Source organism: Atractosteus spatula, chromosome 17 (assembly GCF_055471065.1).
Source record: "Atractosteus spatula isolate fAtrSpa1 chromosome 17, fAtrSpa1.hap1, whole genome shotgun sequence".
NCBI lineage: Eukaryota > Metazoa > Chordata > Actinopteri > Semionotiformes > Lepisosteidae > Atractosteus > Atractosteus spatula.
In genome coordinates this window covers 16807475-16822941 of record NC_142722.1, presented here as the reverse complement: position 1 = coordinate 16822941, position 15467 = coordinate 16807475, and the positions used below count along the sequence as shown (strand labels likewise).

The 15467-nt window shown below is 53.6% G+C and overlaps 1 long non-coding RNA gene across 1 annotated transcript; it reads right to left on the bottom strand.

The window, feature by feature from the left end:
- Positions 1-12874: 12874 nt before the first annotated feature.
- On the bottom strand, positions 12875-13528 carry LOC148819225 (uncharacterized). Its single transcript, XR_016094336.1, has 2 exons — positions 13282-13528; positions 12875-13154 (listed from the first exon to the last, which is right to left on the bottom strand). It is a non-coding gene; the product is annotated as an uncharacterized LOC148819225 (long non-coding RNA).
- Between the last annotated feature and the right edge of the window lie 1939 nt (positions 13529-15467).

Sequence of the window (15467 nt, the reverse complement as noted above, 5' to 3'; positions counted from 1 at the left end):
GTGACCCTGGTCAGTACCTGGCTGAGAGACCACCTGGGAAATCGAAGGTTGCTGCCTGAAGAGGTGTTAGTGGGGTCAGCAGGGGGCGCTCACAATGCGGTGCAGGTGCGTCCTAATGTCCCAGTAATGACCCAACCAGCAGCCATATCACCCTGCAACTCACAGGTGACAACCCACTAAAGCTAAGCTGGTCAGTACCTGGCTGAGAGACATGGTGGGAAGCTAAGCAGGTGTGAGCCTGGTCAGTACCTGGCTGGGAATCATCAGCCAACAGCCATATAACCCTGCAACTCACAACTGGCAGCCCACTGAAGCTAAGCAGGTGTGAGCCTGGTCAGTACCTGGCTGTGATCATCAGCCAGCGGCCATATCACCCTCCAACTAACAGCTGGCAGCCCACTGAAGCTAAGCAGCTGTGACCCTGGTCAGTACCTGGCTGAGAGACCTCCTGGGAAAACTAAGGTTACTGCCTGAAGAGGTGTTAGTGGATTCAGCAGGGGGCGCTCACACTGCGGTGCATGTGGGTTCAAATGTCCCAACCAGCAGCCATATCACCCTGCAACTCACAGCTGGCAGCCCACTGAAGCTAAGCTGGTCAGTACCTGGCGGAGAGACCTCCTGGGAAGCTAAGCAGGTGTGAGCCTGGTCAGTACCTGGCTGCGAGTCATGGCCTCCTGATAATCCCCACATCTGAATGGGCTACATCACTCTGCTCTCCCCCCCCTTGCCATGACATCATCAGCCAGCAGCCATATCACCCTCCAACTAACAGCGGGCAGCCCACTGAAGCTAAGCAGGCATGACCCTGGTCAGTACCTGGCTGAGAGACCTCATGGGAAAACAAAGGTTGCTGCCTGAAGAGGTGTTAGTGGGGTCAGCAGGGGGCGCTCACACTGCGGTGCATGTGGGTCCTAATGTCCCAACCAGCAGCCATATCACCCTGAAGCAGCCCACTGAACCTACTGAAGCTAAGTAGGTGTGAGCCTGGTCAGTACCTGGCTGAGAGACCTGCTGGGAAGGTAAGCAGGTGTGAGCCTGGTCAGTACCCGGCTGGGAGTCATGGCCTCCTAATAGTCCCCATCTCTGAATGGGCTACATCGCTCTGCTTTCCACCCCCCTCCCCTCACCTCATCAGCCAGCAGCCATATCACCCTGCAACTCACAGCTGGCAGCCCACTGAAGTTAAGCAGGTGTGAGCCAGGTCAGTACCAGGCTGGGAGTCACGACCTCCTAATAATCCCCATCTCTGAATTGGCTACATCACTCTGCTTTCCACCCCCCTGCCATTACATCATCAGCCAGCAGCCATATCACCCTGCAACTCACAGCTGGCAGCCCACTGAAGCTAAGCAGGTGTGAGCCTGGTCAGTACCTGGCTGAGAGACCTCATGGGAAAACAAAGGTTGCTGCCTGAAGAGGTGTTAGTGGGGTCAGCAGGGGGCGCTCACACTGCGGTGCATGTGGGTCCTACTGTCCCAGTAATGTCCCAACCAGCAGCCATATCACCCTGCAACTCAGAGCTGGCAACCCACTGACGCTAAGCAGGTGTGAGCCTGGTCAGTACCTGGCTGAGAGACCTCCGGACAAGCTAAGCAGGCGTTAGTCTGGTCAGTACCTGGCTGGGAACCATGGCCTCCTAATAATCCCCATGTCTGAATTGGCTACATCACTCTGCTCTCCACCCCACTGCCATCACATCATCAGCCAGCAGCCATATCACCCTCCAACTAACAGCGGGCAGCCCACTGAAGCTAAGCAGGCATGACCCTGGTCAGTATCTGGCTGAGAGACCTCATGGGAAAACAAAGGTTGCTGCCTGAAGAGGTGTTAGTGGGGTCAGCAGGGGGCGCTCACACTGCGGTGCATGTGGGTCCTAATGTCCCAACCAGCAGCCATATCACCCTGAAGCAGCCCACTGAACCTACTGAAGCTAAGTAGGTGTGAGCCTTGTCAGTACCTGGCTGGGAGTCATGGCCTCTTAATAATCCTCATCTCTGAATTGGCTACATCGCTCTGATTTCCACCCCCCTACCCTCACATCATCAGCCAGCAGCCATATCACCCTGCAACTCACAGCTGGCAGCCCACTGAAGCTAAGCAGGTGTGACCCTGGTCAGTACCTGGCTGAGAGACCACCTGGGAAATCTAAGGTTGCTGCCTGAAGAGGTGTTAGTGGGGTCAGCAGGGGGCGCTCACACTGCGGTGCATGTGGGTTCAAATGTCCCAACCAGCAGCCATATCACCCTGCAACTCACAGCTGGCAGCCCACTGAAGCTAATCTGGTCAGTACTTGGCAAGCTAAGCAGCTGGGAGCCTGGTCAGTACTTGGCCGGGAATCATCAGCCAACAGCCATATCACCCTGCACAGCTGGCAACCCACTGCCGCTAAGCAGGTGTGAGCCTGGTCAGTACCTGGTTGAGAGAGCTGCTGGGAAGCTAAGCAGGTGTGAGCCTGGTCAGTACCCGGCTGGGAGTCATGGCCTCCTAATAGTCCCCATCTCTGAATGGGCTACATCGCTCTGCCATCACATCATCAACCAGCAGCCATATCACCCTGCAACTCACAGCTGACAACCCACTAAAGCTAAGCTGGTCAGTACCTGGCTGAGAGACATGGTGGGAAGCTAAGCAGGTGTGAGCCTGGTCCGTACTGGCCTGGGAATCATCAGTAAGCAGCCATATCACCCTTCAACTAACAGCTGGCAGCCCACTGAAGCTAAGCAGGTGTGACCCTGGTCAGTACCTGGCTGAGAGACCTCCTGGGAAAACTAAGGTTGCTGCCTGAAGAGGTGTTAGGGGGGTCAGCAGGGGGCGCTCACACTGCGGTGCATGTGGGTTCAAATGTCCCAACCAGCAGCCATATCACCCTGCAACTCACAGCTGGCAGCCCACTGAAGCTAAGCTGGTCAGTACCTGGCGGAGAGACCTCCTGGGAAGCTAAGCAGGTGTGAGCCTGGTCAGTACCTGGCTGGGAGTCATGGCCTCCTAATAATCTCTAGCTTCAGTGGGCTGCCAGCTGTCCAATAGCTACATCACACTGCTCTCCACCCCCCTGCCATCACATCATCAGCCAGCAGCCATATCACCCTGCAGCTCACAGCAGACAGCCCACTTAAGCTAAGCAGGTGTGAGCCACGTCAGTACCTGGCTGAGAGACCTCCTGGGAAGCTAAGCAGGTGTGAGCCTGGTTAGTACCTGGCTGGGAGTCATGGCCTCCTAATAATCTCTAGCTTCAGTGGGCTGCCAGCTGTCCAATAGCTACATCACACTGCTCTCCACCCCCCTGCCATCACATCATCAGCCAGCAGCCATATCACCCTGCAACTCACAGCTGGCAGCCCACTGAAGCTAAGCAGGTGTGAGCCTGGTCAGTACCCGGCTGGGAGTCATTGCCTCCTAATAGTCCCCATCTCTGAATGGGCTACATCGCTCTGCTTTCCACCCCCCTCCCCTCACCTCATCAGCCAGCAGCCATATCACCCTGCAACTCACAGCTGGCAGCCCACTGAAGCTAAGCAGCTGTGACCCTGGTCAGTACCTGGCTGAGAGACCTGCCATTGAAGCTAAGCAGCTGTGACCCTGGTCAGTACCTGGCTGAGAGACATGGTGGGAAGCTAAGCAGGTGTGAGCCTGGTCCATACTGGCCTGGGAATCATCAGCCAGCAGCCATATCACCCTCCAACTCACAGCTGGCAGCCCACTGAAGCTAAGCAGCTGTGACCCTGGTCAGTATCTGGCTGAGAGACCTGCCATTGAAGCTAAGCAGCTGTGACCCTGGTCAGTACCTGGCTGAGAGACCTCCTGGGAAAACTAAGGTTGCTGCCTGAAGAGGTGTTAGTGGGGTCAGCAGGGGACGCTCACACTGCGGTGCATGTGGGTCCTACTGTCCCAGTAATGTCCCAACCAGCAGCCATATCACCCTGCAACTCACAGCTGGCAACCCACTGATGCTAAGCAGGTGTGAGCCTGGTCAGTACCTGGCTGAGAGACCTCCTGGCAAGCTAAACAGGTGTTAGTCTGGTCAGTACCTGGCTGGGAACCATGGCCTCCTAATAATCCCCATCTCTGAATTGGCTACATCACTCTGCTCTCCACCCCCCTGCCATCACATCATCAACCAGCAGCCATATCACCCTGCAACTCACAGCTGACAACCCACTAAAGCTAAGCTGGTCAGTACCTGGCTGAGAGACATGGTGGGAAGCTAAGCAGGTGTGAGCCTGGTCCGTACTGGCCTGGGAATCATCAGTAAGCAGCCATATCACCCTTCAACTAACAGCTGGCAGCCCACTGAAGCTAAGCAGGTGTGACCCTGGTCAGTACCTGGCTGAGAGACCTCCTGGGAAAACTAAGGTTGCTGCCTGAAGAGGTGTTAGGGGGGTCAGCAGGGGGCGCTCACACTGCGGTGCATGTGGGTTCAAATGTCCCAACCAGCAGCCATATCACCCTGCAACTCACAGCTGGCAGCCCACTGAAGCTAAGCTGGTCAGTACCTGGCGGAGAGACCTCCTGGGAAGCTAAGCAGGTGTGAGCCTGGTCAGTACCTGGCTGGGAGTCATGGCCTCCTAATAATCTCTAGCTTCAGTGGGCTGCCAGCTGTCCAATAGCTACATCACACTGCTCTCCACCCCCCTGCCATCACATCATCAGCCAGCAGCCATAACACCGTGCAACTCGCAGCTGAAGCTAAGCAGGTGTGCTTGTACTAAGATGATGTGAGTACCCGGCTGAGAGAGAGGAGAGACCTCCTGGGAAAACTAAGGTTGCTGCCTAGTGGGGTGTTAGTGGGGTCAGCAGGGGCTGCTCACACTGCGGTGCATGTGGGTACTAATGTCCCAGTAATGTCCCAACCAGCAGCCATATCACCCTGCAACTCACAGCTGGCAGCCCACTGAAGCTAAGCAGGTGTAAGCCTGGTCAGTACCTGGCTGGTAGTCATGGCCTCCTAATAATCCCCATCTCTGAATTGGCTACATTTCTCCAACCCACTGCCATCACATCATCAGCCAGCAGCCTTATCACCCTTCAACTAACAGCTGACAGCCCACTGAAGTTAAGCAGGTGTGACCCTGGTCAGTACCTGGCTGTGAGACCTCCTGGGAAAACTAAGGTTGCTGCCTGAAGAGGTGTTAGTGGGGTCAGCAGGGGGCGCTCACACTGCGGTGCATGTAGGTCCTAATGTCCCAACCAGCAGCCATATCACCCTGAAGCAGCCCACTGAAGCTAAGCAGGTGTGAGCCTGGTCAGTACCTGGCTGACAGAAATGCTGGGAAGCTAAGCAGTTGTGAGCCTCGTCAGTACCTGGCTGGGAGTAATGGCCTCCTAATAATCCCCATCTCTGAATTGGCTACATCACTCTGCTCTCCACCACCCTGTCATCACATCATCAGCCATATCACCCTGCAACTCAGAGCTGGTAGCCTACTGAAGCTAAGCAGCTGTGACCCTGGTCTGTACCTGGCTGAGAGACCTCCCGGCAAGCTAAGCAGGCGTTAGTCTGGTCAGTTCCTGGCTGGCAACCATGGCCTCCTAATAATCCCCATCTCTGAATTGGCTACATCACTCTGCTCTCTACCCCCCTGTCATCACAGCATCAGCCATATCACCCTGCAACTCACAGCTGGCAACCCACTGAAGCAATGCAGGTGTGAGCCTGGTCAGTACTTGGCTGAGAATCATCAGCCAGCATGATGAGTGGGCTGAGGGTGGCAGTGGGCTGACACCCTGCAACTCACAGCTGTCAGCCCACTGAAGCTAAGCAGCTGTGACCCTGGTCAGGGCTGAGAGACCTGGCTGAGAGACGTTCTGGGAAAATAAGGTTGCTGCCTGAAGAGGTGTTAGTGGGGTCAGCAGGGGGCGCTCACAATGCGGTGCAGGTGCGTCCTAATGTCCCAGTAATGACCCAACCAGCAGCCATATCACCCTGCAACTCACAGGTGACAACCCACTAAAGCTAAGCTGGTCAGTACCTGGCTGAGAGACATGGTGGGAAGCTAAGCAGGTGTGAGCCTGGTCAGTACCTGGCTCGGAATCATCAGCCAACAGCCATATAACCCTGCAACTCACAACTGGCAGCCCACTGAAGCTAAGCAGGTGTGAGCCTGGTCAGTACCTGGCTGTGATCATCAGCCAGCGGCCATATCACCCTCCAACTAACAGCTGGCAGCCCACTGAAGCTAAGCAGCTGTGACCCTGGTCAGTACCTGGCTGAGAGACCTCCTGGGAAAACTAAGGTTACTGCCTGAAGAGGTGTTAGTGGATTCAGCAGGGGGCGCTCACACTGCGGTGCATGTGGGTTCAAATGTCCCAACCAGCAGCCATATCACCCTGCAACTCACAGCTGGCAGCCCACTGAAGCTAAGCTGGTCAGTACCTGGCGGAGAGACCTCCTGGGAAGCTAAGCAGGTGTGAGCCTGGTCAGTACCTGGCTGCGAGTCATGGCCTCCTGATAATCCCCACCTCTGAATGGGCTACATCACTCTGCTCTCCCCCCCCTTGCCATGACATCATCAGCCAGCAGCCATATCACCCTCCAACTAACAGCGGGCAGCCCACTGAAGCTAAGCAGGCATGACCCTGGTCAGTACCTGGCTGAGAGCCTGGTCAGTACCCGGCTGGGAGTCATGGCCTCCTAATAGTCCCCATCTCTGAATGGGCTACAACGCTCTGCTTTCCACCCCCCTCCCCTCACCTCATCAGCCAGCAGCCATATCACCCTACAACTCACAGCTGGCAGCCCACTGAAGTTAAGCAGGTGTGAGCCTGGTCAGTACCAGGCTGGGAGTCACGACCTCCTAATAATCCCCATCTCTGAATTGGCTACATCACTCTGCTCTCCACCCCCCTGCCATTACATCATCAGCCAGCAGCCATATCACCCTGCAACTCACAGCTGGCAGCCCACTGAAGCTAAGCAGGTGTGAGCCTGGTCAGTACCTGGCTGAGAGACCTCATGGGAAAACAAAGGTTGCTGCCTGAAGAGGTGTTAGTGGGGTCAGCAGGGGGCGCTCACACTGCGGTGCATGTGGGTCCTACTGTCCCAGTAATGTCCCAACCAGCAGCCATATCACCCTGCAACTCACAGCTGGCAACCCACTGACGCTAAGCAGGTGTGAGCCTGGTCAGTACCTGGCTGAGAGACCTCCTGGCAAGCTAAGCAGGTGTTAGTCTGGTCAGTACCTGGCTGGGAACCATGGCCTCCTAATAATCCCCATCTCTGAATTGGCTACATCACTCTGCTCTCCACCCCCCTGTCATCACATCATCAACCAGCAGCCATATCACCCTGCAACTCACAGCTGCCAACCCACTAAAGCTAAGCTGGTCAGTACCTGGTTGAGAGACATGGTGGGAAGCCTGGTCCGTACTGGCCTGGGAATCATCAGTAAGCAGCCATATCACCCTTCAACTAACAGCTGGCAGCCCACTGAAGCTAAGCAGGTGTGACCCTGGTCAGTACCTGGCTGAGAGACCTCCTGGGAAAACTAAGGTTGCTGCCTGAAGAGGTGTTAGGGGGGTCAGCAGGGGGCGCTCACACTGCGGTGCATGTGGGTTCAAATGTCCCAACCAGCAGCCATATCACCCTGCAACTCACAGCTGGCAGCCCACTGAAGCTAAGCTGGTCAGTACCTAGCGGAGAGACCTCCTGGGAAGCTAAGCAGGTGTGAGCCTGGTCAGTACCTGGCTGGGAGTCATGGCCTCCTAATACTCTCTAGCTTCAGTGGGCTGCCAGCTGTCCAATAGCTACATCACACTGCTCTCCACCCCACTGCCATCACATCATCAGCCAGCAGCCATATCACCCTGCAACTCACAGCAGACAGCCCACTTAAGCTAAGCAGGTGTGAGCCACGTCAGTACCTGGCTGAGAGACCTCCTGGGAAGCTAAGCAGGTGTGAGCCTGGTTAGTACCTGGCTGGGAGTCATGGCCTCCTAATAATCTCTAGCTTCAGTGGGCTGCCAGCTGTCCAATAGCTACATCACACTGCTCTCCACCCCCCTGCCATCACATCATCAGCCAGCAGCCATAACACCGTGCAACTCGCAGCTGAAGCTAAGCAGGTGTGCTTGTACTAAGATGATGTGAGTACCCGGCTGAGAGAGAGGAGAGACGTCCTGGGAAAACTAAGGTTGCTGCCTAGTGGGGTGTTAGTGGGGTCAGCAGGGGCTGCTCACACTGCGGTGCATGTGGGTACTAATGTCCCAGTAATGTCCCAACCAGCAGCCATATCACCCTGCAACTAACAGCTGGCAGCCCACTGAAGTTAAGCAGGTGTGACCCTGGTCAGTACCTGGCTGTGAGACCTCCTGGGAAAACTAAGGTTGCTGCCTGAAGAGGTGTTAGTGGGGTCAGCAGGGGGCGCTCACACTGCGGTGCATGTAGGTCCTAATGTCCCAACCAGCAGCCATATCACCCTGAAGCAGCCCACTGAAGCTAAGCAGGTGTGAGCCTGGTCAGTACCTGGCTGACAGAAATGCTGGGAAGCTAAGCAGGTGTGAGCCTCGTCAGTACCTGGCTGGGAGTCATGGCCTCCTAATAATCCCCATCTCTGAATTGGCTACATCACTCTGCTCTCCACCACCCTGTCATCACATCATCAGCCATATCACCCTGCAACTCACAGCTGGCAACCCACTGAAGCAATGCAGGTGTGAGCCTGGTCAGTACTTGGCTGAGAATCATCAGCCAGCATGATGAGTGGGCTGAGGGTGGCAGTGGGCTGACACCCTGCAACTCACAGCTGTCAGCCCACTGAAGCTAAGAAGGTGTGAGCCTGGTAAGTACCTGGCTGGGAGTCACGACCTCCTAATAATCCCCATCTCTGAATTGGCTACATCACTCTGCTCTCCACCCCACTGCCATCACATCATCAGCCAGCAGCCATATCACCCTGCACCTCACAGCTGGCAGCCCACTGAAGCTAAGCAGCTGTGACCCTGGTCAGGGCTGAGAGACCTGGCTGAGAGACGTTCTGGGAAAATAAGGTTGCTGCCTGAAGAGGTGTTAGTGGGGTCAGCAGGGGCCGCTCACACTGCGGTGCATGTGGGTACTAATGTCGCAGTAATGTCCCAACCAGCAGCCATTTCACCCTGCAACTCACAGCAGACAGCCCACTTAAGCTAAGCAGGTGTGAGCCACGTCAGTACCTGGCTGAGAGACCTCCTGGGAAAACTAAGGTTGCTGCCTGAAGCGGTGTTAGTGGGGTCAGCAGGGGCCGCTCACACTGCGGTGCATGTGGGTACTAATGTCGCAGTAATGTCCCAACCAGCAGCCATTTCACCCTGCAACTCACAGCAGACAGCCCACTTAAGCTAAGCAGGTGTGAGCCACGTCAGTACCTGGCTGAGAGACCTCCTGGGAAGCTAAGCAGCTGTGAGCCTGGTTAGTACCTGGCTGGGAGTCATGGCCTCCTACTAATCTCTAGCTTCAGTGGGCTGCCAGCTGTCCATTTGCTACATCACACTGCTCTCCACCCCCCTGCCATCACATCATCAGCCAGCAGCCATAACACCGTGCAACTCGCAGCTGGCAGCTCACTGAAGCTAAGCAGGTGTGACCCTGGTCAGTACCCGGCTGAGAGACCTCCTGGGAAAACTAAGGTTGCTGCCTGAAAAGGTGTTAGTGGGGTCAGCAGGGAGCGCTCACCCTGCGGTGTATGTGGGTTCTAATGTCCCACTATAGTGATGGGGGCACTATACTGTAAACAGGCGCCGTCCGTCTCGAAAAGAGAAGGGGTGTAATCCCCGCGTCCTGGCCAAATTTCCCATTGGTCTCCTAATAGTCATGACCTCCTAATAATCCCCATCTCTGAATTGGCTACATCGCTCTGCTCTCAATTTTGGAGTGGGGTTTCTGATAGTCTGGGGGTTCTGACTCTCACAGTAAAGCAGTGAAGTGCATAAAATACGGTAGTGGTGAAGACAGCTGTCCAAGGAGGCTGATAACGGACGGAGAAGGCCAGGTCCAGTGGCCAGTGTGCTGGGAACCAGACGACACCAACGGCCAGTGGAGGACGTCTTCTTGTCTCTTCAGACTCATCTGCTGAACTGTGGTATTCCAAGATTGATGTTTGCACAGAGACTGTTTGTGAACAGTTCCCAAAATGTCAGGTGATGACAGGGATGATGGTGCAGCAGTTGATGGTCGTGTAGTTATGGAGAATGGTAATGGTGACAACCTCCATGACTTGAGGTCTCAAGTAGAAGACCTAGTTAGAAAATATGACCAAGCCATGGCCACTATTGCTGCACTGGGTCCTGAACCAAAACGTTCATATGTGTATGTACCTAGAGAACGTAATGTACAGCCTTTTAGTGGTGATATAACTAAAGATGGTTGCTCCGTTGACGAGTTTATCGAAGAAGTTGAACGAGTCATCAGAGCCAGGGAACAGACTCCTGCTGAGCAGTATGACCTTGTGTTATCATTGTTGAAGGGTCCGGCCCTAGAAGAAGTACGTTTACGTATGGGTGGTGAATCTAGACAGGTCAGTGATATATTCAGTTACCTCAGACATGCTTTCAAGGAGAAGCGCAGTGTTTCCCAACTGTTGCAAGCATTTTGTGGCTGTAAGCAAAGGGAGGGGGAAGATCTTTGCAATTACTCTCATTCTCTCTCTCGCATGCTCGGCGCTGTGTTAAAGGTATCGCCTGATGTAGTGTCGGATGAGAAGCGAGCTATCCGAGATCAGTTCATAGAGGGGGTTAGGGATTTATCTCTATCGCCCAGGACGCTGCAACACTGCTGCTGATGCCCTCTCTAGGCAGCCATTTGCAGGGGAGCCTGAACCTGACCCTGATGATGTCGAATATGATGATTGTGTGGCTATCTGTAATGTTGTCAGCAGAGGCACACCCCTGGAGCCAGATTTGGTGGCAGCCGGTATGAAATGCTGCAAAATAAGACAGATCCGTGTTTTGGAAGCGGGAGTGGATTGTGATAACTTGAACAAGTCACAGAGTAACACCCAATCTTTCCCAGGGTATACAAAGAAGGAGCTCCGTCTGTTTCAAGATGCTGATCCCTCTCTCAGTGCTTTCCGGATGTTCTGGAATAAGCAGAGAAAACCAGGGAATAAGGAGAGATCAAAGTTGCCTAAATCTACCTTGTCTTTGTTGAAACAGTGACACCGGGTGCGAGAGCGTGATGGGCTATTGTACAGGGTGATCGAAGATCCTCATGTTGGTGAATGTTTCCAACTCCTCCTGCCTGATTGTATGAAAGATCAAATATTGGAAAGTGTACATGACCAGATGGGTCATCAAGGAATTGAACGCACTCAGAATCTGTTGAGACAGAGATGCTTTTGGGTGGGCATGTATAATGATGTGGAACAGTGGGTCGAGAAGTGTCAATGGTGTATCCTGACCAAAATGCCACAGCCAAAAATCCAGGCACCCATCAAACCATTTATAGCTACTAGGCCTTTAGAGGTTGTCGCTGTCGACTACACGGTCCTCGAGCCAGCCTCTGATGGGCGGGAGAACGTGTTGGTAGTTACTGACGTGTTTACCAGGTTTACACAGGCTTTCCCGACTCGTGATCAGAAGGCAGACACTACAGCAAAAGTCCTCCTGAAAGAATGGTTTATGAAATTTGTATGCCCTGAAAGGTTGCATCGTGACCAGGGAAAAACCTTTGAGAGTCAGGTAGTTGCAGAGCTGTGTAAACTTTACGGAGTGAAGAAAACACGCACCAGTCCTTTCCATCCTCAAGGAAACCCACACTGTGAACGGTTCAATAGGACCCTACATGACCTTTTACGCACGTTGCCTCCTGAGAAGAAGCGCCGTTGGCCAGAACATCTGCCGGAGTTAGTCTATGCCTACAATGTGACACCTCACGCTAGTACGGGATATTCGCCTTACTTCCTTCTGTACGGAGTGCATCCTCACTTACCTGTTGATGCGTTACTGGGCCAGGAGGAGGTGCTGGATAAAAGACATGATTGGCTGGTGGTCCACCAGGAACGGTTGAACGAAGCACATGCCCGAGCTAAAGAGTACGCAGAACAAAAAGCTGCGGAAAGAGTTGCACTGCAAGAAGACAAAGTGTTCTTTCCCCCAGTCAGTGTAGGTCAGCTGGTTTATCTGAGACACAGACCGTTGGGCAGAAATAAGATACAGGATGCTTGGGGACCTACTGTGTATAGGGTGGTAGAGGTGCAGGGTACGACACACACAGTGGAACCATTGGAAGGTGGTCCTATAAAGCGGGTACACAGGGTTAATTTAAGGCCATGTGTGGGCCCTGTCCCAGCCCCCAGGTGTGTTAGAAACCAGTCCCCCACAGGAACGTCTGTTAGTACCCTTTCAGAGTCTCCGCCAGAGTTTGTAGTGTTGGAGGAGGTTTCGCTTCCAAGATTAACTCGGGAGGTGTTCCCTGAGTCATTAGATGTTGCTAGTGATGAGGATCTCTGTGGTAGTGAATCAGAAGTGTTCTCTGAGCCTCTTAGGTTTGAACCTGCTCCTGAATCTACAGGTGCTGTGCAGGTTAGGACTGAGGCTGACACCGAGCCTTCTAGGGCTGAGCCTACTACCAGCTTCTCTCCTTGTGACCGTGTAGTAAATGTACCTACTCCTGTTCCACGCAGAAGTCGTAGGGCCAATGCTGGGGTGCACACTAATCCTTTTCATGAACCCAAGTCTGTCTGTAATGCGATCTCCTTAACTCCAGTCTTTTCCCAGATGATGGCAAACTTAAGTGCTGTCCTTTTTAGGGAGGCAGTCAAGGGGGTGAAGGGTTGATAGGCACCGGGACGTTGACTATGCAGCAGGGAAGCCTGGCAAAGAATAATCAGCACAGGACACCAATATAATTTTGGGGTTCTTTATTTCTAGGTGAGTATGTGGTCTGATCTGTTCTTAGTTTAAAAAACAAAAATAAAATAACAAAAGAAATGACATATAACAATATTTTTATATACACACAATACGGCAGTGGTTCTTTCACGCAGAGGGGAAAACAAAGAAAACATGTTTAGTTTTACAGTTTTTTACATTCCATCTGACCATTACAGAAACGCATCTACACTGAACAACAAAAAAATAAATAAATTACATCACAGTTGAAGTTCAAACAACTCACCACGCAGCGCGGGCAGAAATAAGCCGCTCCCAGGCTGCGCGGGTCACCTCTCAGCCCTCCCTGAGAACTACATTACGACCATAATTAGTATCATACTTACAATTGCGTACACTTAACAAACGGTGCTAAACATAAATCTCTGTAAAGAACGAAGGAACAGAAAATACAAGGAGCATGTGAAACCCATTACTTACAAATCAATAAACAGATATCCCCAGCCCGAGTAGTTGTCTAAAAACTGGCTACCGCCTCAGTGTACTCCGTTAAAATCTAATATCCATCTCGCTACTCTTGTCTCAATCCTATGAAGTGCCCCTTTATACTCATTTAGGGGGTAAATAGGGCAACAACACCGTATTTACCGTTACAACTCCCTAGTAATTTCGGGGTCTTTTAACGGTAACTCACTGCTTCTGAGTCCCTACTGCCCATGCGCAGAACGCTGAACTCACCTGACAGGAGCCGCCAGCTAAGAGGTAGCGCCATCTAGTGGATTTGGCATAACAGGCCGCTATTCACCCTGGGTCACACACAAAATACCGAATATGTCAAAAACAGCTCTGGATAATCGAAACCGCAAAAGCACATCAGATTTACTGAGTGCTCCTTGGGTGTGTAAGAAGTATGTGTTGTAGGTGATTGTGACGGCTCTGACACACTGCGGCGTACAAGCTGAGTACGAGCCTGCTCATGCAGAGGGGGAGCGTTCCCGCTGACGGCCAGCTGCTGTCGGCTCCCGAGCAAAGAGGTATGAGCCTTGTATGAGCCCTTCTCCCCTCTTCTCCCTCCGCCGCACAGAGCACAGCAAAGCAGGCAACGCCCGCAGGGAGCCAGCGCAAGAGAGCCCCCCCCCCCAGGCAGAGAACAGCGAGGAGGAGGAGCCGCAGCCCAAGAAGACGAAGGTGACCGGCTCGGCGCCTGCGGTGAAGCAGAAGAGTGGGAGAGTGACGGAGCTCAGGGCGCAGACAGCGGAGGGCAGCGTGGTGGTGGAGGGAGTGTACTGCGCTCTTCCCCGACTCTGCTCACACCCCCTTGCTCCGCAGACACGCGCCCCCCTGTGGCCAACAGGCAAACAACCACGACCCAGGATTCCTTTGAACTAAAATAAACCCTGTGCATCACAAAGGCTGGGGAAATTGGGTACATTTACAAACAGAGAGAAGGACTGCATGGATAGTAGCAATAATTGCATTTATATAGCGGGTATTTAGGGTGTAAATAGGGCAACAACACCGTATTTACCGTTACAACTCCCTAGTAATTTCGGGGTCTTTTAACGGTAACTCACTGCTTCTGAGTCCCTACTGCCCATGCGCAGAACGCTGAACTCACCTGACAGGAGCCGCCAGCTAAGAGGTAGCGCCATCTAGTGGATTTGGCATAACAGGCCGCTATTCTCCGCTGGGTCACATGTGTAAAGACAACTCAGACGAATTTAACAAACTTCCCAAAAAATATCCTGACCAGAATGGGAGAAAAGGTTTGATTTCACGAGGTCTCCCCACACAGCGTCCCTCGCTCCAGACGTGCGGGGTGGCCACCGCCTTGCTGGGGACGGGGCTCCGGGCGGGAGGTCTGGGCGCTGAGGTTGCTGCCTGAAGAGGTGTTAGTGGGGTCAGCAGGGGGCGCTCACACTGCGGTGCATGTGGGTCCTAATGTCCCAACCAGCAGCCATATCACCCTGAAGCAGCCCACTGAAGCTAAGTAGGTGTGAGCCTGGTCAGTACCTGGCGGGGAGTCATGGCCTCCTAATAATCCCCATCTCTGAATTAGCTACATCACTCTGCTCTCCACCCCACTGTCATCACATCACACATCACATCCACATCACATCATCAGCCAGCAGCCATATCACCCTGCAACTCACAGCTGGCAGCCCACTGAAGCTAAGCAGGTTTGAGCCTGGTCAGTACCTGGCGGGGAGTCATGGCCTCCTAATAATCCCCATCTCTGAATTAGCTACATCACTCTGCTCTCCACCCCACTGTCATCACATCATCAGCCAGCAGCCATATCACCCTGCAACTCACAGCTGGCAGCCCACTGAAGCTAAGCAGGTGTGACCCTGGTCAGTATCTGGCTGAGAGACCACCTGGGAAATCGAAGGTTGCTGCCTGAAGAGGTGTTAGTGGGGTCAGCAGGGGGCGCTCACACTGCGGTGCATGTGGGTTCAAATGTCCCAACCAGCAGCCATATCACCCTGCAACTCACAGCTGGCAGCCCACTGAAGCTAATCCGGTCAGTACTTGGCAAGCTAAGCAGCTGGGAGCCTGGTCAGTACTTGGCCGGGAATCATCAGCCAACAGCCATATCACCCTCCACAGCTGGCAACCCACTGCCGTTAAGCAGGTGTGAGCTTGGTCAGTACCTGGTTGAGAGA